General features: G+C 37.4%; 1 long non-coding RNA gene across 1 annotated transcript in view; it reads right to left on the bottom strand.

The window, feature by feature from the left end:
• Positions 1–23,861, bottom strand: part of LOC143676327 (uncharacterized) — a 256,750-nt gene extending 232,889 nt beyond the window's left edge. Inside the window, exon 1 of the long non-coding RNA XR_013172005.1 lies at positions 23,238–23,861. This is a non-coding gene — a long non-coding RNA (uncharacterized LOC143676327). The remainder of the gene's footprint in view (positions 1–23,237) is intronic.
• Between the last annotated feature and the right edge of the window lie 865 nt (positions 23,862–24,726).

The raw sequence follows: 24,726 nt of genomic DNA, 5'->3' as shown, positions 1-24,726 counted from the left end.
AATTATTCTATTTCATCTTTACACAAGAGACCTTGCTCCACCTAGGTCCATAGTAAGACTCAAGAGCTATAGAGTGAGTCTGGGTCTTCCAGCTAAGTGATGTAGAAAAACAAGGGAACTTTATCCTGCAACTCAGTGGCTGCCTGAGGTTTGTGCTCAAATGGAACCTTGTCATTTGAGCACCTCTATGTCTCTTCACTTTCTTACCATTGCAAGTTAGGTCACATCGCTCCCAGTGGTGTGTCAACATGACAATTGTTCCTTGACTAACAAATTAAGAATTCTCCTCTCACTTGCCTTGCTGTCTTAGGTCAATATTTCTGGATACTTAAGAAATGTATTTCTGGCCCTCTAGTGATTTTTTTTTAAGTGATAAGACTAACAAGGATGAAATGACAATGTACAGAGTGCCAACAATCTTATTTGGTGGGCAGAATTTGACTCAGTCTCTGCCAAAATTATTATCATTGATAGGAACAGATAAGAAAGTCATAAATAGAAGAAAAGAACCCAAATGTATTAAGGGGAAAGAGGGATTAACATGATACAGAAATGCTAGGTCTGCAGTGCAGGTGAATCTACTCCAGGCTCTTTTTTGAATACTGGTAAAATGTCCCCTCTCTTATCTTACCTTCAACTTGCATAGAAAAAGTATATCTTTCTGATTTGAACACCCACCGTTTCCTAGAGAAGTGATTCGCACCCTGTGAGTGCTTTGAATTAGCAAAGGTGACTCTCCAAGAAATTATTACAAACCACGTATTTCCCCAGCGATGCAGGAGGCTGCCATCAGGTGGGCAGAATTGCCAAATGGGTTCAAAAAGCTCAGGCATGGTTAATAAAAAGTGAGATACTAACATTTTTTTTATTCCAGCGAGATACTAGCATTCTTTTCTACTAAGTTTTGATGTATAAATGCACTTTTTAAATATGAACAATATTTAAATATGAATATGGTAACAGAATGTAAATTTCTCTTCCATATGACCACTTGTGCACAAAGTATGACTTGACCTCAATCTCAATCCCTGGAGGGGAGGAGTGGAAGGAAAGGTAGGAAATTTTGAGCTCTCAATTTTAAACTTCTCTCCACTCTGGCATCCACTGAAGAATGTTTTTCAAACTATGGGTTTCAAACTATGACATTATTAGATCACTTTTAAACTTTAGTGATTTAAACTTTAGAAGCTTTATAATGAAAGAATAAAATTGAAATGATATATCGATAGATAGATGCCAGCATCACAAATATTGTTTTACAATCATTTTGTGTGTGTCCCAAGGCACATGTAAATTTATTTCTTACTGTAGGTCACGGTCCAAAATTTTTTGAAAAACCCTGCAACTAAGACATCCATGTGACTATTGGACCTTCACATACAAGGTCCAAACAGACACCACTTGCCGCTGCTTTATACCATCCATGCGCTCTCTACGAGGCCACATTTTCTCAGTTACTTTGGGGTTTATACTTGGGGTGCACAGAAAGATGTAGCCATTCCCCTGTGCCACTTGAGAATAGCCCAGAGCGTTCTGAGGCCTTCTGAAGTCTTCATACTCCACTGCTCCTGAACTCTGGAATTCAGAAATACTTCCGTGCAAAGCTTGCTGCTTCCTGGGCTCCGCCTATGCAGTAAGGCAGCGTTGCTTGTGTTTTGATATACCCAAACCTACCTGAGGGGTTCAGTCTCCACTCTCTGCCTTCCCACTAGAGAAAACAGGGTACAGACCCATTTATCAAGGCTACGTACTTAGAATTAACTGTCTTCCTTCCCTTGTACACTCCCCATCATGAGATTTTTATCTGGTTTGGGAGAAGAAAAACTCTTTGGCAGTAATTTTTCATAACCGTCATTCATGGCACAATTTTAATGCCCCAATTATTTCAGTGTTCTGGTTTTATAGCTCAGTACAAGTGTTCAGTTTCTTCACCTCAAAAACTTTTTTTTCTCTCAAAACCATTGTTTCTCCTCTGCATTTATGAGCCTATTTTTAAAAGGAAAAGCCAAGTATTGACTAAGGTTCTAATCTTCTGCTGTAACAGCCCTTTCCTAAGGCGGAGAATACCTGAGCCTCATGTTTTAGCTTTATGAGGAAAAAGGCTTCAGGGTAAAGAGAATTGCAGGAATGAATAATATTTCAATTAACATTTCAAATTATTACTTTTCAACAATATCCCTAATTATCAAAGTTAAATAATAATTTTGTGTAAAATTCAAAGGCGTATGTGTATGTATGTGTGTTTGGTTTTTTTAAATGGGATACTTTCATACTGGCATTTATGTGACCAAAGGCTTTTTAATCAAATTCTCTTTTTATTCAAAACTTAAATGAAGCAAATCTTTTGAACTTGAAATTTTATATAGTAATTGAAAATCAAAATAAAATCTCTGAGTTGATGTATATACCGCTTGACTTCAGGTTAGTATATAATCCACATTTTTGGCAATGACCTTGTGTTTTTGTTTTATGTAAATGAGCTATCCAATATTAAAATAATGCAAAATAACATTACTGAAGTCCCCCTTGAGTATAAAATTTGAAAAAAAATGTCATTTATATCTCCTCAAATTTTAAAAACTCAAAAAGCATTTTATAATTACAAAGCTGATAGGCCAAGTTTATTGTGTTATGTTTATGCTGTTGCCAAATATATGACCCTTTCATATTAACTGAAAATACTCAACCACAAACTTTCTTCTAAACCACACAATTAATCTTCTGTATATCCGAAGTGTATAAGAAATTTTGCACTGTGGTTTTCATTCACTTGGTTATTATACTTTACTTTTTCCTTACGTATATGCTGTCCATTATTAATCAAGTAGGGACTAGTATTAGTGTAGGAATCTGTCCAAAATAGATAACTATATGGAAAGAAGTCAGAAGTGATAAAAGACCATGAAGGAAACCAATCAATTGCCTTAACAACCTATAGTGGTAAAACAAGTGGTAGATTTATTCGGGCTTATGGAAAATTCAGTTTTGAATTATAGGTGACCTTTAGAAAAGCATCCTTTACATAAAATGCAAATGCCTGGTACTTGAGCTACTTATAACTGTGGCAGTAAGTATTTCAGAGTTGGGAATTATTCTGATGACTGTTATTTTCCACAAACTACTATCAAACTGATTCAAATCACCACATTTTTAGCTCCATTCTTTTCAAAATTCTTTCCCTGCCAACATGATTTATCAGAAGTTGGGAAGGTGATTGCAGATATTTAATGTGTCCATACATTGTCTTTGTGCTTTGTCTGTGGCTTTTTTCGCCATGTAGAAGGATGATGCATAACAGCTCTGTAAAGTTGCTTTTCCCACTAGAAGATATAAGCACCTATCAGTACCTGCTTCTAGTTTTCATATATTATAGATTTATCTTATAGAGTCTTTCCCACAACTTTATAATTTAGGCATTTATGTTAGTCAAGTTCCAACCAGGAGAACAGAAACCTTTCTAAGTATTTAAAATGGAGGTGATTTAATACAGGGAAGGGGATCAGTAGAAGGATCAGAGGTTAGCAACAACAGAAACCAGAAACTGCCATTACCCTAGTGGCTGAAGCGTACAGGAGGAGGAGTGGATTTCTGAAACCTAAGGTCTGAACTGTCTTTGCAGATGTTGGAATCATGTCAGAACTGCCCAGGGGATTGGGGAAGTATAAAAAGAAGGCAGCAGAGAAAAAGAGGGGAAAAAATACCCTGGCATCTCCCTTCTTTCAGCCCTCCAGTTTTCCATTGGCTTAACCCAGGACAGAAACCTGGGGAAAGTATCCTACCTGGGTCAGCACTCCAACCATACAGAGTAGAGCAAGAGAAGGTAGGACCAGGAAAGAGTGAATGATGCCATAGCATTGCCTCTTCTGTTCTTCAGATCTGGAAATCCTTCCACTTTGAGTCAATAGCTTAGCTCTGTGCATGTGAAATGAAATTTGTAGACAATCCCTTCCATAAAACCATTACATATAATTTCAGAAGATTTTCTTCAGAAAAAGATGGGAGTTACAAATTTAGCCTATACATAACGTCAAACTTTAAAAAATAGATATAGGGTTTTTGCAAGGGTAGCTCAGTGAAAGAATACTCGCCAGCCACGCGGGAGATCCAGATTCGATTCCCGGACCCTGCACTTCCCCCAAAAAAAATTAAAGCAGGACTTTTTAATTTTTTTTTTTTGGGGGGGGGTACATGGTCCAGGAATCATACCCAGGTTTCCCGCATGAAAGGTGAGCATTCTACCACTGAACCACCCGTGCATTCTAAGCAGGATTTTAAATTCTTTTTTGCTGATATGTGAAGTTATTTTATCCTCAAATATTCAGACCTAAAATGTTCTAGAATATATTTTAAGACACATAGACTAGCAATATAAAAAATTCAGGTTAGTAGCTTCCTTTTGAATAAAGAGCATCTATGTCCTGGCCTTAAATGGCAGCAGAGACAATGAGTATAACATGTCTTGATCACAGTAGCTTTTTGTCATAGCTGCTAAACAAATACCATGAAATGGGTTACTTAACAACATGAATTTATTGGCTCACAATTTCAGAGGCTAGAAAGTTTGCTTCCTCCCAGGGTCAGTGTGTTAGTTAGATTCAGTTGTCAACTTGGCCAGGTGAGCATACCTAATCTTGTTGCTGCGGACATAAACCAACGGTATGTGAACCTCATCTGTTGCTAATTACATCTGCAGTTGGCTAGGAGGCGTGTCTGCTGCAATGAGTGACGTTTAACTTAATTGGCTTGTGCTTAAATGAGAGAACGCAATGTAGCACAGCCTAGCAGCTCGGCATTCGTGATCTCAGCACTTGCAGCTCAGCCCAGGCCTTTGGAGAAGTCACCCCGGGGAAAGTTGTTGGAACCCAGGGGCCTGGAGAGAAGACCAGCAGAGACCATCCTGTGCCTTCCACGTAAGAAAAGAGCCTCAGTGGAAAGTTAGCTGCCTTTCCTCTGAAGAACCAACAAAATAAATCCCCCTTTATTAAAAGCCAATCCGTCTCTGGTGTGTTGCATTCCGGCAGCTAGCAAACTAGAACAGTCAGTATTTTTTAGCTAGTTGGCAATCTTTGGGGGTCCTTGGCTTTTCTGTTGTATGGCAATGCACATGATGCCATCTTCTCTCTCGTCCAGGTTCCATTGACTTCCAGCGTCTTCCCATGATTCCTTCCTCAGTGGCCTTCTCTACAAGGTCTCCAGTAACAGGGTCAAGATCCGCTGTGATTCAGTTGGGCCGCACCTTAACTGAAGTGACCTCATCAAAAAGTCCTATTTACAAAAGGTTTACACTCATAGGAATGAGATAAAGATTAAGAACATGTAACAAAGGTACCACAGTAATGCAAAGAGGGAGTATATGGGAATGCTATATTTTTTACATGATTATCTATAAGCATACAACTTCTTTAATTTAAAAGGTTTTTTTTAAAACAGATTAAAAATTTATTTCTCCAAGTCAACACAGTGACTTTGGTCTCAAAATTTCTGCATTGATTTTATATGGTTTATAAACATAATTTTTAAATGCATGAAATAATACAATCTATGTTCCTACTTTTAAACTATCAATATTCTAATTCCATAAATATTTTTGACTTTCTCTGTGCCATTAACATGACCAAACCTCCTGGAATACAAGAAGCATGTGAATGACTTTCCTTAGCTAATTGACAATCTCAACAAATGTCCAACTCAATTTTTCTAATCTTCAGCAAGCTATAAATGAAGATAGTCAGGTTAGGACAAGCTTACTGATTCTTTGCCAACAATTTTCCCTAATACGCCACCTCTATTCAATAAATTAAAATGTTTCCACTATGTCCTCTAAAATTCATATTTAATTATTAACAAACTTCCCCATAATCTCAACTCTACTAAATACTGCCTGTTTCTTGTCTTAAGAGAAAAATACCTCTTCCCTGATGACTTCACTACCCCTGTAGGTATCTCAAGGGAAAGCTATTCATTCTCCCACAGCCAATCTGCTTTGGGCTCAGAAGAGATTATCAGGGATTGCTTTGTTCTTCACTGCTGCTCCATAATCTTGAGGCTCACTCTAGCGATGGGTTCTATTATCCTTCATTCCTTTTTATCAATGGGAACTATTACCAAGCTCCTGGTCAGTCTCCCTCATTTGTTGCAAACTTTAGCACATGGCTCAAGGCCATCACCTTAACTTTTTCCACCATCCTAGATTTCTTCAACATCCATGAGGTGATGCACCCAATTCCCTGATATATACTACCTTGTCTCCTCCTCTCCAATGACCTCTTTCACTCTACTTCAGCCACCTACTCCTATGGCCATCCTTGATTTTGTCTATCTGGAATTTCTCTATCTCTGACATCATACATCATACATCCCTATCATTTTCTAAGATCTCTTACTTTTCTACCTTGCTCATTCATTTAGTCCCCAATACAGCAGTTCTTCCAATTCATTAGGATCTCTATTTCTTGACTTTTTCTTTGTTAGGATCTTTTTATCTTCTCTTTCTTCCTACTCAAGCTTAGATTCCAAGGCCTAACATTTCAGTCAGACCCTAAACTCCCTTAACTCACTATCCTTCTATCACTCTAGCCCAGGAAAGCACTAACCCTAGCTGAGCCCAAATATCTGCCTTCTCTGCACATGTACTTGGGCAATTGAGTTCTATTTTATAAAAATCACAAAAATGGGTAAATTTGTATTGCTATAAAGTAAGATCACCAACCTCATCTGGAAGTTCAATGCGATCTCCAAATACCATTATACATCCTTAATTGAGTCTCTACCCTGTTTAATACCATCACAGTTTTAAATATCCACTTTCCTTAGATTTGTTGCTTTTTTGCTCTCAACAGATGGCCTCTCCTACTTCATGGAAATAGGAAAAGCAAAATAATGAAATTCCTCTAGTTTTCAGCCTATAGATCCCCATTTATCCTTCTTTTTTCCCTTTCTCCCTCCTTCTTCTTGCTACTGTTTTAGGCCAGTGGTTTTGAAGGTATAGTCCTGAAACAACAGCATCAGGGAATTTACTGGAAATGCAACTTCACCAGCACCACTCCAGACCTACTGAATCTGAAGACCTGAGAGAGTGGGACCCAGAACTCTGTGATTTAACAAATCTTCCCAGTGATTATAAGGTATACTTAAATTTGAGAACAACCCCCTTAAGCTAATCCCTCTACCATACTGTGGGTTGCCTGAAACAACAAGAATTTATTGTCTCATGGTCTAGAAGCACAGAAGCTCAAAATCAAGGTGTCAGCAAAGCCATGCTTTCTCCCCAAAGTCCGTAGCATTCAGGTGTAGGCTCGCTGCAGTCCTTGGTGTTCCTTGATTTGAAACTGTCTCCCATCCCACAGCAATATTCAGGTTTCTGCTGGATTCCAGCTTCTGGTTCTATTAGTTGTGTCTGAATTTCTTCTCTTAATAAATTCTCGAGTCATACAGGTTAAGGCCCACCCATATTCAACCCGGCCACAACTAAATAGTATTTTAGAAAATCCTGTTCACAAAGAGGCCCATACCTTAACAGACAATTCATCTTCAAAGGATCCTATCTATGAATGAATACACACCCACAGGAATGCAGATTAAGATTAAGAACATGTCCTTGTTGGGGTACCTAATTCAATCCACCAAAATGCTTGCTAGCTCTTTGTTCATATCCTATCAAAATTTTCTACCCACTCCATTGTTGTTATTCTGTTAATGCCTACTGTCATGCTAGACTAAAGCTATTTGAGGGCAGGAGCTATGTCATCTTGCTCACCACTATATACTCTATACCAAGTGTAATGTCTAGGTTTGGCATATGGTAAATATCTGTTGAATAAATGAATGAATACTTTTCAAAATATGTGTTGCATTCTTGGTCTTCATTTGCACTACTTTAAAAAATATCCTTCCTGTTAAATACCCTTTGTTTTTTTTCTTTCCATATCTCCTTGTATTGCTCTTTTAAATTAACATTCTAGCCTCATGGCTCCCAATCTATGTGCCAAGGTGACCCATGGTGCCTTAGCAAATTCATGGGTGAACCATGAGATTTTTTCATTTTTTAAACTATACACTCCAGGGAATCCAGAGCTTCAACATTAGATGACTACTCATCTAAATTAGATTTCTCTCAAAGATGTCATATCTTTGTGAAGCTGGATTTTCTGCGGTGGGCTGTGATAAAAAGGAAGTATTATGGGAAAATAAAATATGGTACAGAAATTAGGATATAGATGTCTAATTCCAAAGATTGAGGAGATGTGCAGTGCTCAAAAGATACTAAGTTGTTAGGATATAAATACTTAAGTTGTTTGGACCTAAGTACTTAATAAGCAAAACTGTTAAGTATGCTGTATTGGTTTGCTAAATGCTGCCAGAATGCAAATTCTGCTACCAGAATGGGAATGGCTTTTAAAAAAGGGATTATTAAGTCACAAGTTTCAGTTCTAAGGCCATAAAAATGTCCAACTAAGGCATCCAGAGAAAGATACCTGACTCAAGAAAGGCCAATCTAGGAAGGTATGTGGTGTCTGCTGGTCATCTGTTCTCTGTTTCAACAGTTTCCCTAGAGGCATTTCCTTTCTGCTTCTCCAAATGTTTCTGTGTCAGTTCTGTCACTTCTGTGTTTTCTTCAAAATGTCTCCACTTTTAAAGGACTCCAGTAAACTAATCAAGATCCTCCTTGAATGGGCAGAGTCACATCTCCATTTAATCGAAATGTCACACCCACAATGGGGTATGTCACATCGCCATGGAAATAACCCAATCGATAAAGATCCCACCCTACAATATTAAATCCAGATTAAAGAACATGGCTTTTCTGGGGACACAACAGTTTCAAACTAGTACATATGCCTTTGGTCTAGAGGCACTGTGAAAAAAATTACTGAGACATTAAAAGGAACTGAGAAAGTTTAAGTTCTGTCCTAGCCAGTCATTAATTTTTCTCTCTATGGACATCACACTTCCCTGCTTTATTTTTGTTTATATTCTCCCTATATTTCTTGCTTATTAGGATTTCTTTCTAGTTTGCTCTTTTTGATAATCATGCTATATCTATTTACCTTTACTGGTTCTGATTCTTTTTGCCCAATTTCCATCTTAATTCCTCTCTTTACTCCTCTGTAATGATTTCTAAATCCACCTATTACTATCATTACCTCTTTATTGCATTGTAAAGAAAAGACAAATGGCTTAGTAAAGCTTTCTTGCCTGTACACAAATGCCTGTTTTATATATATAACTGCACGCGTGTGTGTGTGTGCGTGTATGTGTGTGAAAAGCTCATCATTTGCCTTGACCTGCAAGGAGGAATGGTCCACTGTGGTTGGATCTTATACAATTGTAGAACCCGGTTTAACTGTCCTGGAAGGCTGTCCTTTTTGCATCTGATGGGGGAGCTTGAAGTTCACAGGGCAGGCAGTTGGGAAGGGAATGTGATGAGAGCAGGAGAGAGCAAGATAAAGCTGGAATACTCAAACACAAGGTGAACTGAAACCTGTGTCAGCTCTTGTTGTCTCTGATCTTAGTGCTTTAGGTATCCTACCAAAGCTGGGCACCTTTCTCGTAGAGTGACACACATACACACACATGCCCAGAATTTGGTGAAGCTGAAAGGAAATCCAGGGGGGATGGTAAAGCATTTGCTGGTCCAGCTGCTGCCTCACGACAAGGTGAGTCAGCAGGTCAACAGCACTTTGTACAAGCTAAAAATAGCTACTGTTTCTCTTCTGTCCTCCAGTTCTCACACAAATATCTCTCTTGTGGCCCATTCTAATTGGAAACATACAGAAAAGAATTCTGGGAAATGTAGCTCAGCCTAGTCAAGTCTGCACATTGCAAAGCCATCACAAGCGCAGCAGCTTACATTTTAGCTACTGACAAAATATGAACTCCTTAAAAGATAACTATCAGAAATTCAATATATAATAAATGTTTAATGAATAGCTTCAGCGGAAATAGAAATGTAGGCTCTGGTTAATAGGATTGGCATGATGGATAGATTTCACAAACGTGAAATTTGGAAAGCACTGTTCCAGGGAGGGAAAATGGGAAACCCCCAGAAGCATTCCTAGTCAAGGACAACATCCACCTAACCAGAGCAGGGGTCTTTGAAATGAGAAGTGGGTGCATGAGTCTGGAAAAGAAGTTTGGAGCCAGGTCACAACATTTGGCTTTATTCTGCAGGCCAAAGAGAGGTCCTTTTGATTTATCTGATTTACTCTTATTAATTCTGATTCCTTTTGCCTGGTTTCCATCTTTATTTCTCTCCATTCTACTCCCTGAAATGATTTTTTATCCCTATGTTATCATCATCTGTTGATTGTACTGAAATATATTGTATAGAAAAAGGAATTGGTTTTGGGCTTGGTGTAAGGCAAATGGAGTGTAGAATTTAAAGAGGACTTTACAATGTACCCAGTGATAGTGTACAAAAGGAATTGAAAGGGCTGAGAGAGAACTGAAGGCATAACCTTCTCTTCCAGCAGCATTCCTACAAACTAAAATTGGGGATCAGATCATGATTCAGTCTTTAGCTATGATTCCAGCTCCTTCCCAAATTTTTAGGATTTTAGCCCTGGTAAGGCATTGTTATTCTTTCTAACCAGGAGGTGTTCAGACACCTTCCTTCCGTCCTCATCCCACTGACAATAAGGCCTGACCCTAGTAAAGCTCATTCTAGGGTTTCTGGGAGCACAGTGACCCCAAGGAAGGTTTCCTGAGCTCAATGCCTTCCCCCTGAGACTCATCTAAAAGTTGGATAACCAGCTCCAATAGGTTGTAACATTCTCATTCCATTCTTCCTTCCATGGGTGAAGCATCTCCAGGAACCTGGGTCTACTAATTGCTTCCATAGACTACAAAGAGCCAAAATCCCACTCTCTTCCCACAGCCTTCTGCTCCAATGCCTCCCAGAGGACAACTGCGGCAGGGGCACCCTACTAAGCTAATTTTTAATAGAAAGAGCCCTGGGCTGAGATTCTGGAGAACTGGTTCATAATTCATGTTCTGCAGCCTTCTAGCAGTGAAATCTTGGGTATAACCCAAGTTATAACCTCTGTAAGCTTTGTAAATGAGTTGGTTAAATTAGATACTCTCTAGGGCTCCTTCTAGATTAATTTTTTTTTTTATTTCAAGAGATGGTAATTAAAATAGGATCTAAAAGTTACTTATCAGATTGGCAAAGATGAAAAGAATACTATTCACTGTTGGGAAGGACTCTTTCACTGCAGATGAGGGGGATAAATAGGTTTTTACAATGGGGGAATGTTTGTCATTACACAGAGAAGGCATTAAAACTCACATTCTCTCAGTAACTGCCCCCCCCACTCCTGGGATAATTGATTTCAAGGATTTATCTAGCATGTATGCAATGACATACTTAAATTGATAAATATCAAAGCATTCTTTATAATGATAAAAGTTATGACTAATACAAATATCTAATAATCTATTAATTAAAGAAATTATAGCAAATCCATGAAATGGTATACCATAATGTAACTTAAAATGATGTTGTACAAAACATTTAATAATATTGAAAAGTTCTCCATATTAATATATAGAATGAAGTAATTTACTTAATATTTCATTAATGGTTATTTAGTATGATCTCAATTTAGTTATATACGTAACTCCAGATCTGATTTGCCTGTTCAGTTCTAAATCAAGCCACTCTGTCTTTAGCAACAGGTTGACAGTAACCCTGAGCCCCATTCTACAGAAGTCCACACATCTATCAGGTTCCCCATTTAGGAATGCCTATAGCTCTCCAAGGAACCCTTAATTCCTCTACAAATCTATTCCTGTCCAGAGTGCCAACAGTGGTCCTGTGTCCCAATAAACTGTCTTCTCCAGGCTCCTCCCCTCTCCCTATACAATTACCTCTAAGTACAACCTCTGTAGCCAAAAGCAATCTTTCAAAATCCAGATATGATCATCTCCACCCCATTCCCATTCTTAAAAAATATGGTTTGTCATTGCTCTGAAGATAAACATAAAACTCCTTAAGAAGCCTACAAACTGCCAGCTATAGCTCCCACATGCCTCCCCAGCCTCAAAAAACACCAGTTCCCCTCCAGTGTAGCTGTCTCCAGTCCAGACACATGGGCCTTTTTTGAGTCTTTTATATTCTTTATGCTCCCTCCAGCCACAGGACCTTTGCACCCACCAATTATTCTTTTTTCCCCACAATGTTCATATACCACTGTTCCATCTAATCAATTCTTTTTGTTGTTGTTTTTTGTTGTTTTTTGTTTTGTATGCTGTATGGCGGGGTCACACTTCATTCTTTTTCCATGTGAGTATCCCATTATTGCAGCAGCATTTGTTGAATTTTGTTTGTTTTTGTTGGTTTGGTTTGTCTTTTGGGGGAAGTGCATGGGCTGGGAATTGAACCCAGATCCCCTGCATGGCAGGTGAGAATTTCACCACTGAACTTCCCTTGCAACCCCTAGTCAATTCTTTTTTATGTTTCAGTTCTCAGCTGAATTGTCATTTTTCCAGGGAAGGCTCCTTAGGGCTCCTTGACTTGGTAAATTATCCACATTGCGCATTCACATAGCATCATCTATCTTTCTGTTATTTTATCATGGCTGCAATTTTCCATTTTAATAGTTGTGACTTTTGATTAATAGAGAAGAGCTATATCTATTTTGTTGTTTGATGTTGCTATTCTTCAACACTTCATTTAATGTTTATCTTGCACTTTTTACTTGAATGATTGCAAACAGTGTATTCCAGCTTCCTCCCGGTTCAGGCAGAGGGAGGGGATTCAGATCCCTCCACTAATGAGGATCTCCACATATCCCCACACCTTGTCCCCAACTCCTAGATATGATCCTGGAATAAAGAACCATTTTTTAGTAGAAAGAGCCTTGATCTGCCTGATCAAGACCTGCTTTGTGAGGATGGTCAATTATTTGGGGGGGGGGGGGGGGGAGGGCACAAAAGCCCTCACTTTCATCCACAGGCTGTGGTCTGATTTCCAAGGCCCAGAGGAGCCATCACAATATTATATAGTACTTTCCTCAGAGTTGATTGTTCAGCCTTAAATATCACTCTAGGTGAGATAGCACCAGTTCACACCAGGGAGCCCTGTGCCCAGCCCAGACTCAATCCACAGCACCATATTCCCTCCAGGCTTGCTACAGATTTAGCATCCCTAGCAAATAGATTGACAGACCCTGAGAACAAACAACTTTTCAACCACAGGGCAGCCTAGATACACATGTAGGGAAAATAAATAATTTAATTCTATAGCACCCCAGTTCTGTTGAAAATTTGGATTAATATTCCTAAAAAAATTATGTAACATCTCAGATTTAAGCATCAACATTTGAATCACTCCTTTGGATTCATCTGAGAGTTTATTAATATCTGCACTGTAAATAGACATAACTCAGAAAAAAAAAACCAGTTTCCCATAATACAAAGCACAACTTCCATTATCAATGACAGGAACTGTTTATAATCTTCCAAAATGGAACTTTCTTAACTTCATCATTGAAGATTAACACTCCTGTGGCATTAGAAGACATACATAGACACATATTTAAGACATACACACAAACTCACACACAATTGTTCCAGGGCTTCTGCTCATAATTGGATAGTTCTACATCCTGTCTTGATGGTAACCCAAGTGACTAAGCAGGATGGAGAGGTAGAAGGGTGGACTTGGAGGTAATCCTCCTTAGTCGTGCTCTCTGGTTCTCAGAGGTCAATACAAATTGTCCTCTTTCCAGTTTGGCTACACAACTGAGTGGTTTTCCCAGACTCTACAAGAGTGGAGACCAAGTCAACTTCCTCTCTGGCACATCCTAATATACTGACTGTATAATAGAATATTTCAAGTTCCCTAGGATATCTTCAGTTCATTGTTGAAATCTAATTTAGTGAAAGTTTCTGGATAAGTGTTAGAAATCATATTCACATTCATTTTTAAAATTTTAAAACAAAACAGAAAAGTTTCTTAAACGAGAGGAATTGTCTAGCCCAAGGGGTTGAGCTATGGAGAGGTAAGTAATGAGTATCTCTCTTTTTAACTTTGAGAATTAGGTGATGGTTAGCAAAAAGTTGAAGGGTTGAGTTGCTTTATTTAAAAGAATAGTGTTAAGGAGAAAAACCTAAATTTGTGGAAGAAGTTTTATTTCAATAAAAACTTGAGTGTAGGGCGGGCCGCGGTGGCTCAGCGGGCAAAGTGCTTGCCTGCTATGCCGGAGGACCTCGGTTCGATTCCCGGCCCCAGCCCATGTAACAAATACGGAGAAACAGAATACAATAAAAACAAGAAAATGTTTAAAGATGTTTCCCTTTCTTCCTTCCTTCCTTCCTTCTATCCTTCCTTCCTTCTCTCTGTCTTTCCTTTAAAAAAAAAAAAAAAAAAAAAAAACTTGAGTGTAATATTTGAAATATTGATAGGACCATAATTGTACATATACAAGGATTTAATGATAAATCAGTTATAGTTATCAAGGATTAGTCCAGCGTTTGAGGGTCAGTCTCTTCTCCCCAAGTCAACACCTGTTCTCTTTCTACTATAAAATGATTAAAGTGTTTAATTTGTTTCCAGAAAAATGTCCAAGATGTGGTATGGCCATGATGGTCCTTTTACAGCAGTCTATGCAGAAACATGGCAGAGACTTTCCCTCAAAACATCCCTGCTACATATGTGATTCTCAGTTCTAAAGACATTTAAGGATTTTAATAAAAATTTTAAACCTCTTAGAATATAATACTTTTCTATATGCAGAAGTATTTCCAATTTTATTGGAAATCATCTTAATTTCCCTCAAGAATCCTTCTAAATAGTGAGAATAACAAAATCCAGGCAAGTAATTGTCTAATGAAAATATAACCAAGAGAGACATTGCATAGGAAATGAATTTTTTGCTAGCAAAAACTAATAGAGATTCACTAAGAAAGCACGTTTGAAGAAAACTAGTTCTTACGTGAACTTTAAAACACAAAGAACTGAAAGCTTCTCTTTGAAAGTGTCCAACCGTGGCAAAGAATGTACTGCCAGTTTGGCGTTAATTTATGAAGTTTATCACTATAGAAACATAGAACGCAATTTATCTTTTATAAAAACATAGTGATTAATTTAAAAGCAGTATCTTCTCTCAAAGCTTCAGAAATGAAGTAATACAGTAAAAATAAAAGATAATAGTAATTATAGTTTTAAGACCATCTTAGAAATTCCACAGACTAACAATCATTTAGTACTTAAAAACATGGATGTCAAATTGAAATACAGTTTCTGCTGGTCCCATTCCCTCCCCCATAGAATGTTCTCCATTTCCATCTAGTAGGACAGTCAAAAATATTCCTGGTGTTCTCTTAGGACTGTCAGGTAGTCAAAATAACTACTCAGTAATTTTTAACAGTCTTTCTATCTCCCTCTATGTTGAAATATTTTTGAAGACTCCTGTGTTCAGGACACCATACTGCAACCAAGAAACCAGGATTTAAGGGATGATTTTGATTATTGAATCATTATATAGATATTCCTTTTTACTTTCAGGTATATTGGAGTAGAAAGTAAATTCCTGAAATCTCCTCATTGTAATCCAACTACCTGGATCTCTGATAATGATTGTATAGCCCTTTTCTTCTGCCCCTGTGTTTGGAAAAACCTTGAGACTAACCTTCATTTGTACCCAGTTGTCCAGTTTTTCAACTTTAGTCTTGTAATCACTAAAGACAGCCCCTAATGTTTATTAACAATGGGTCTTGGATCAGCCTAGAACTATCCCACCCAAATCTAAAGTTACCTTGATAACCGAGACATGGTCTTACCAAAATGGGCCCACCTGACACGCGCAGCAGCTTAGACTTTAACCTGAAAGTCACCTAGGCCTCATTCCGCTATTTCCTTTCATATATTCTGTGACTAAGCATGTAATCAATCTGCGCATGCTCAATAATCACACCACCTCTAATTACATCATCTGGGGCCATTGTGCTCATTATCATAAACCCTGCCCACCTTTTGCCCACTTTTAATAAAACTATCTGAATTACTGTAGTTCAGGGAGACAAATTTTGGGCCTCTAGGCCATCTGCTCTCCTACTTTGCGCCTAGTATAAACTCTTTCTCTTTTTGAAACCCCAGTGTCTCAGGAATTGGTTATTGAGAGCTTCAGCGAAAGAATCCACAGCCTTAGTCTGGTAACAATACTAAGTGTGGGGGATACAATGGGGAATAGGACAGAAACAAAAACCAGCCAAGGTCATCTTTTCGAGAAACTTAAAACATTTAATAGAGGAAAGAGGGGGAAGTTCTATAATACTATAGTCTGACATGTGGAGATAACATTAATTCCATTTGATAAGTGGAAGGAAGGAGTAAGTCAGGAAACATGCCATAAAAAAGCTGTCCTTTGAGTCAGGTTTTGAAAGATACTTTGGCTTTTTATACAGAGACAAAGAAAAGGCATTCTAGGTTGAGGGAATAGCTTAAAGAGTAGTGGAAAGTCAAGAAGGTTCCAGATAATAGTAAAGAAAAGATGGTTTCTGTCACTTGATAGGAAATGAAAGTATGGAAGGAAGAGAAAAGAGATAGTGGAAATAGCTGAGGGCTAAATCAGGACCAAATCGTATAAGGATTTGATTACTGTGTTAAGTCATGTATATTTTAGTTGACTGGAGAGACTCCTTTAAACCAGAGTAATAAAAGAAATATTCCCAGCCTTAAGAATGGTTGGAAATATTTGCCAAGTGAAGCGCTATTACAGTAATCCTCAGTAAATGACTCTAGAGACCTAAACCAAGGCAGAGCAGCGGCAGTGCAATTGAAAAGGGACCATCACCAAGACACTGAAATGAGAAAAAGAAACACAACAGCCAATCAACATATGAAAGGACGCTGATTTTCACTCCTGATTAGGACATTCAAACCAGAACAAAAAGAAGATGCCATTTCTCATCTCTTCAGACTGGGCAAATATGAAAAATATTTATAATAGGCAAGACTAAGCAGGAACATGGGAAAATAGGAACTCCCCATAATGTTAGAGGAAAGTCTAAGTTGATAAAACATTTTGGGCAATAACTACCCAAATATAAGGTGTGAATTCCCTTTGACATACCAGTTATTCAAGTATATACATATATATATATATATATACATTCAAGTATTCAAACACACACACATTATATATATATATATATATATATAATGCAGTATTGGAAAAAGTTTTAATGCTTATCAATAGGAAACTGGTAATGTTACTAAATTATGATCTATCCATTCAATATAATTCTATGCAACCCTTAGAATTATAATTAAAATAATAAGCAATGAAATTAGAAGTTTTCATAATATATTACTATTTATTAATATTTTAAAAGAAGCCACAAGTGGCAAAAAAATGATTGTTTCAAAAACTGAGTAACTCTTCAAATTTTTTACAAGGAAAAGATATTACCTTTACAATTTTTTAAAAGTTTTAAAGAATAAAAACGGTTGTGCAGAAACGACAAAGCATTAAGAATCTTTCAAAAGGCCTTCAAAAAATGTGACAGCATGACTAAATCATATTAGTAAATTACATTTGTGAGAGAATTTGGTCAAAGAGAAGAAATTAACATACAAATTCTATGATAATTTGACTGGTAACACCAAAAATGACTGGATTGTGTTTGCCTGTTGGTTTGCAGTTTGGTGAGAATTCTACCCTCTGAAGAATCTTTTTATTTTTCTTTATTTATTTTGAAATACTTTTGAATTTACAGGATAGTTACAAAAAATGATACAAATCCTATACAGTGAACTCCAACATACCCCCACCCCCCGATACCCAGATATACCAATATTAATATTTTGTCACATTTGCTGTATTATTTTGAAGCAAATCTGACACCCTATCAGTGCATCCATAAATACTTTTATATGAATCTATAAAAGGTGAATCTTTTAAAAAATTATTTTCATAATTGTATTATGAATTAAAGTCCATGTTTTAACTTGGGGTTCACTGTTTGTATTGTAGTTCCATGGATTTTTGAAAAATTTTATTGTTACCATATATACAATCTAAAATTTCCCCATTTAATTATATACAGATGTGCACCCCAGGGCTGTGAAATCACAGTGTTGTGTACCATCACCACTACCCATTACCAAAACATTTCCATCATTCCAAATAGGAACCATATACATTTAGGCCTTAACTCCCCATTCCCTATCTATCCCCACCCTGTCCCCTGGTTGACTATATTCTCTATTCTAATACTATGATTCTACTAATTCTAATTGTTTCAAAATAGTAAGATCAAACAATATTTGACCTTTTGTGCCTGGCTTATTTCAAGCAACATGATATCTTCGAGGTTCATCTGTGTTTTTGCATGTATTAGGACTGTATTCCTTTTTACAGCTCAATAATATTCCATTAAATATATGTATCACATTTTATTTATTCATTCATCAGTTCATGGGCACTTGGGTTGCTTCCATCTTTTGGCAGTTGTGAATGTCACTATGAACATCCTATACAAATATCTGTTCTAGTCCCTGATTTCCATTTTGGGGGGTATATACCTAGTAGTTGGATTGCTGGGCCACATAGTATTCTATATTTAGCTTCCTTAGGACTTGCCACTGTCTTCCACAGTGGCAGCGCTGTTCCACAATCCCACCAGCAGTGAATGCTTATTCCTGTTTCTCCATATCCTCTCCAGAAATTGATATTTTCTGTTTTTTTTTTTTTCTTTTTAGCAGTCATTTTAATGGGTGTGAAATAGTACCTCATTGTGGTTTTTATTTACATGTCCTTGATGGCTAATGATCTTGAGTATCTTTTCATATGCTTTCTGGACAGTTGTAGGTCTTCTTTGGGAGATATCTATTCAAGTCTTTTTGCCTATTTTTTAATTGGGTTGTTTGTCTTTTTGTTGTTAAGTTGAAGGATTTATGGATATTTTCTAGACAGTAAACGTTTAGCAGATATGTAGTTTCCAAATATTTTCTCCCAGTATGTAGGTTGTCATTATACTTCCATGATAAAGTCCTTTGAGTTACAAAATGTTTTAATTTTTGATAAGGTCCCATTTATCTATGTTGTTCTTTCATTGCTTGTGCTTTGGGGTATATTCTAAGAAACCATTGCCTACCACAAGGTCCTGAAAGATGCTTCCCTATTTTTCTTCTAGGAGTTTGATGGGTATAGCACTTATATTAAGGTTTTTGATCCATTTGAGTTGAATTTTTGCATATGGTATGAAATAGGGATCCTCCTTCTCTTTTTTTACAAATGGGGATCCAATTTTCTGAGCACCATTTTTTGAAGACTATTCTTTCCCCATTGAGTGATATTTGCCACCTTAACAAAAATCAATTGGCCAAAAATGTGAGAATTGATTTCTGCCCTCAGTTCTATTCCATTGTTCTGTATGTCTTTCCTTGTGCCAGTACTATGCTGATTTGATTACTGTGACTTACAAAGTTTTAAAACTTTGTAAAAAGTTTTAAGATCAGGAAGTCCTAGTTCTCAAACTACATTCTTCCTAGAGATGGCTTTAACTATTCAGGGTCCCTCACCTTTCCATATAAATTTAATGACGGACTTTTCCATTTCTGCATAAGAGATTGTTGGAAATTGTGTTGATTACACTAAATTTATAAATTGCTCTGGATAGGATTGACATCATAAAGATATTTACTCTTTCTATCCATGAGCATAGAATGTACTTCCATTTACTTAGGTCTTTAATTTCTTTTGCAATGTCTTGTAGTTTTCTGTGTAAGGTCTTTTATATCCCTGGTTAGATTTAATCCTAGATATCTGTTTCTTTTAGTTGCTATTATGAATGGAATTGTTTTCTTGATTTCTTATTCTGATTGTTCATTGTTTGTGTATAGAAACACTACTGAGTTTGGGGTATTGATCTTGTACCCTGCCACTTTGCTGCATACATTTACTAACTTGAGAAACTCTGTTCTGGATTTGTTTAAGGTTTTATGTATATAGGATCATATCATCTGCAAATAAGGAAAATTTTACTTTTTCCTTTCAATTTGGATGCCTTTTATTTCTTTTTCTTGACTAAGTGCTCTGGCAAAAACTTCCCATACAATGTTGAAAAGCAGTGGTGACAGCAGGCATCCTTGCCTTGTTCCTGACCTTAGAGGGAAAGCTTTCAGTCTTTCATTATTAAGTAGAATGTTAGCTGTGGATTTTTCATATATGCCCTGAATCATGTTGAGGAAGTTTCTATTCCTAGTGTTCTAAGTGTTCTTATCAAGAAAGGATGCTGTATTTTATCAGATGCCTTTTCTGCAAGAATTGAGATGATCTATGGTTTGTTTCTTCATTCTGTTAATGTGGTGTATGTTATAGCTCGCCAATGCTGCCAGAATACAATACCCCAGAAATGGACTGGCTTTTATAAAGGGGATTTATTTAGTTACAAATTTACACTTCTTTGGAGGAGGCAGCTGACTTTCCTCTGGCTTTCTCTGTTTCATTGGAAGGAGTACGGTGACATCTGCTGGCCTTGCCTCCATGCTTCTGGGTTCAAACAGCTATTCTGAGCCTATTCCTTCTTACATCTCCAAACATTGGGATCTGTGCAGCACTGAGCTCTGAGCTGAGTTCTGCTGTTCTGTGCTGAATTCCTGCTCTCTCTTCTGACCTCTCCTTTTAACCTAACTACCCTCTTTTTAAACCTAACTACTAGTAGTAGTTAGGTTCAGGTGTCACTTGGCTAGGTGATGGTGCCCAGTTGCTCTGTTGCTGTGGACTTAAATCATCAGCATATGAAATTCATCTATGGCTGATTATACCAGCAATCAGCTAAGGGGAGTGCCTGAACAATGTTTAGTTTAATTAGCTGGAGTTTTAAAAGAGAGCTCAACAGAGCTCAGCAACCCGGCACACCTCAACTCAGCACTCAGAAATGGCGCAGACCAGACTTTTAGTGATACAGAAAGGAATCACCCCAGAGAAAGCCATTTTAACCCAGAAGCCAGCAGACATTGCCATGTGTCTTCCCATATGACAGAGAAAGCCAGAGGGAAGCTAGCTGCCTTCCCTCCAAGGAACTGTAAATTTCTAACTAAATACATTCCCTTTATAAAAGTCAGTCCATTTCTGGTGTATTGCATTCTGGCAGAGTTAGCAAAATAAAACATCATATTCTATTAATAGATTTTCTCATGTTGAACCTACCTTGCACATCTGGAGTAAATACCACTTGATCATTGTTTATAATTCTTTTAATTGGTTATTTTAGTTTGCTAGTATTTTGCTGAGGATGTTTACATCTATATGCATAAGAGATCTAGATTCATAAGAGAGCCATAGTTTTCTCTTCTTATAGTGTATTTATCCAGCTTTGGTATGAGGGTGATGTTTACCTCATAGAATGGGTTACAGAGTGTTCCCTTAGCTTCAATTTTTGGAAGAGTTGAAGCAGAACTGTACTGAAATCTTCTTGGAATGTTTTATAGACTTCCCTGTGAAGCCATCTGGTCCTGGGCTTTTTTGTGTTGGGAGGTTTTTAATGACTGATGCAATCCCTTTAGTAGTAATTGGTTTGTTGAGATCTTCTATTTCTTCCTGAGTCAATGTGGTCCTGTTTAATTCAGCAGGGTCAGTAGTAATGTCTACTTTTCATTTCTGAATTTATTTATGTGTATCTTCTCTCTTTTTCTCTTTGTCAGTCTAGCTAAACATTTGTCAATTTTATTGATCTTTTCAAAGAACCGAATTTTGGTTTCATTGATTCTCTCTATTAATTTTTTGTTTTCTATTTCATTGATCTCCACTCTAATCTTTGTTATTTCCTTCCTTCTGCTTACTTTGGATTTTGTTTGCTCTCCCTTTTTTCATTAATGAGATTTGATGTTAGGTCTCTGATTTGAAGTCTATCTCATTTGAATTCTCTTCTTTTTTAATATAAGCATTTAGACCTATAAATTGCCCTCTCAGCACTGCCTTCAATGTAGCCCATAAGTTTTGGTATGTTGTATTTTCATTTTCATTCACATCAAGATATTTCCTCATTTCACTTCTGATTTCCTCCTTAACCCATTCATTATTTAAGAGTATGTGTTTAATTTCCACTGATTTGTGAATTTTCCAATTCTTCCTCTGTTATTGATTGCTAGGTTCATTCTGTTGTGATCAGGAAATATTTATTGTATTATTTTAATATTTTTAAATTTGAGACTTGTTTTGTGATCCAACATATGATCTATACTGAGAATGACCCATGAGCATGCCATTAGAATATGTGTTCTGTATTCATTGGGTGCAGTGTTCTATGTCTGTCTGTCAGGTCTATCTGGTTTAGAGCATCGTTCAAGTCATGTACTTTCATACTGATCATCTGACTAGATATTCTACGCATTATTGAGAGTGGTATGTTAAAGTCTCCTACTGCTAATGTGCGACTGTCAATTTATCCCTTCAAAGCTGTCAATATTTGCTTCATATATTTTCAGTCTCTGCTGTTAGGTGCATGTATATTTATAATTGCTGCATCTTCCTGTTCAATTCTCCCCTTTTTCAGTATACAATGACTGTCTTTGACCCTTATAACTATTTTTAACTTAAAGCCTATTTTATCCAATAGTAGTACAGCTACCCCAGCTCTTTTTGGGTTACTACTTGTATGGTATATTTTTCCATCTTTTCACCCTCAGTCTAGTTGTATCTTTGACTTTAAGGTGAGTCTAGGCAGACAGCATATAGTTGGGTCATGAATTTTTATCCATTCTGTTAATTTCTGCCTTTTGACTGGAGAGTTTAATAAATTTACATTAAAGACCATTACTAATAATACAGAACTTTTTTCTACCATTTTACTATTCTGCCTCTATAAGTCTTACACCTTATAGTACCTCAGTTCCACTAAAGCCTACTTTTAGATTTACTTGCTGTTTTTGTTGTGCCATATTGAGTACCCTCTCACTTCTATCCAGATATATTTTTATCTATTTTCATTGTGGATATGATGAGGTTAAAAAATAGCATCCTAAATAAATAACCATCATGTTTGGCTTGATAACAACTTAATATCAATAGCATGCAAATATACTTTTCCTATACCACTCTGTCCCATGTAATTTTTTGAGCTTGTTAACCACATATCTTTGTAAATTACATGTCTACAAACCTAGATTTATCATTACTTTTTATGTATTTTTTTTGCACCTTTAGTAACTGTAGGAAGTAAGAAAGTGGAATTACATACCAATAATACAATACAATAATACTGTTACTTATAATTACCCAAATAGTTACCTTTGCCATAGGCCTTTATTTCTTTATGCTGCTTTGAACCACCGTCTAATGTCTTTTCTTTTCAGGCTGCAGTATTCCCTTTAGCATTACTTGTAGGACCGGTTTAGTGGTGATGAACTCCCTCAGCATTTCTTTATCAAAGGATGTCTTAATCTCTCTCTCTTTAGTGAGACTCTGATATTGTTCATTCTTTGTTTTCCTATTATCCTTTAGTTCCTTCTCTGTAGTTTCCTTCATCTCTTTGAGCATTATTAAAGTCATTTTTTTAAGGCTTTGTTTGGTTTGTTGACATTCTTCTTTGCTGGTGTTTTGCGTATTTTTTTCCTCTTCCTTTGGATGGATCATCATTTCCTGTATCTTTGTTAGTCATGTATTCTTTTGTTGCACACTGTACGTTTTAATATTTTTAAATGTTAACTCTGGGAATTAGTCCCTGAGATGTCTGTTTCCTGATTTTTATAGGTAGCTGGTAATAAGACATGTTTTCTTAAGTTCCATCACACCTATCAGGAAGGCTGCGTAAGGTGGACAGCAGTGTGTAGGGTTTCTCTGTCTTTCTCGGCCTCTGTCTTGTCCTGGGGATCTTCTTGTCCATTGTTTTGGAGTTCCCTGTTTACAGGAGCTTGGTTGTCTTCTCTGTTTCCTAGGAGACAGACCTCATTCTTCCAGGTATTCTATGCCAGCAGGCCTTTATTCCAGACTCTTCACCTCTATAGATTTTTACACTCCTTTCGTTGTCATATGCTATGTTTTGCCTGGAGGACAAATTCTGAGAGGAGGATCATTCTGAGAGGACTTTCCTAAGTCAGTCTTTCCCAGCTGAAACAGGGCCAGGAACCCATAAAAGGGACACAGACTGGCTCCAAAGCGCCCTGGTGAGGGGATCAAGAAGAACTCCAAAACTTTCTCCCAGCTCACTGAAGCTGAGCTTTCCTGGCCTTCCCAGAGAATGAAGCCCTTCAAATAACCACCCCCCACAATCCTGAGAAGGGCTGTATATTTAAATCTCCACCACCACTGTCCCATCCAGGAAGGGTAGAAGCAGGGGCTTCTTCCTTTGTCAGGGTGAGTTTGTAACAATGGCTACCACCATCCTTGCAGGGGCAGGTTGAAACAATAGCTGCCCTCAGAGCCTGGAACCAGCAATCCAAATCTGCCATTCAAAAGCCATAATCAGAAATCACTGTGACCACCCCTGTCCTTAGAAGAGGATTTTTATGTCCTTTTTAGTCACCAGCAGCTAGCCAGGGACTCAATCCCCAGATAGCCTGCTGGGAGAGTGGGGAATGCGCACCAATAGCCACTGCAGGTAGAGAGCAATTTACAGTTCTTTACTGTAATTTATCTGCCTCTTCCTCCCACTCTCCCCTGGATGCTATATATTATTCTTCTGGCCTCTCAAGTTTCACAACAGTTGTCTCAGTCAGCTCCTGCCTATTAGTAGTTGTTTTGGTGGAAGGACTGAGTCCTGGGGCTCCCTGTTCTACCA

This window comes from Tamandua tetradactyla, chromosome 3 (assembly GCF_023851605.1).
Source record: "Tamandua tetradactyla isolate mTamTet1 chromosome 3, mTamTet1.pri, whole genome shotgun sequence".
Taxonomy (NCBI): Eukaryota; Metazoa; Chordata; class Mammalia; order Pilosa; family Myrmecophagidae; genus Tamandua; species Tamandua tetradactyla.
This window is presented reverse-complemented; position numbering and strand designations above follow the sequence as displayed.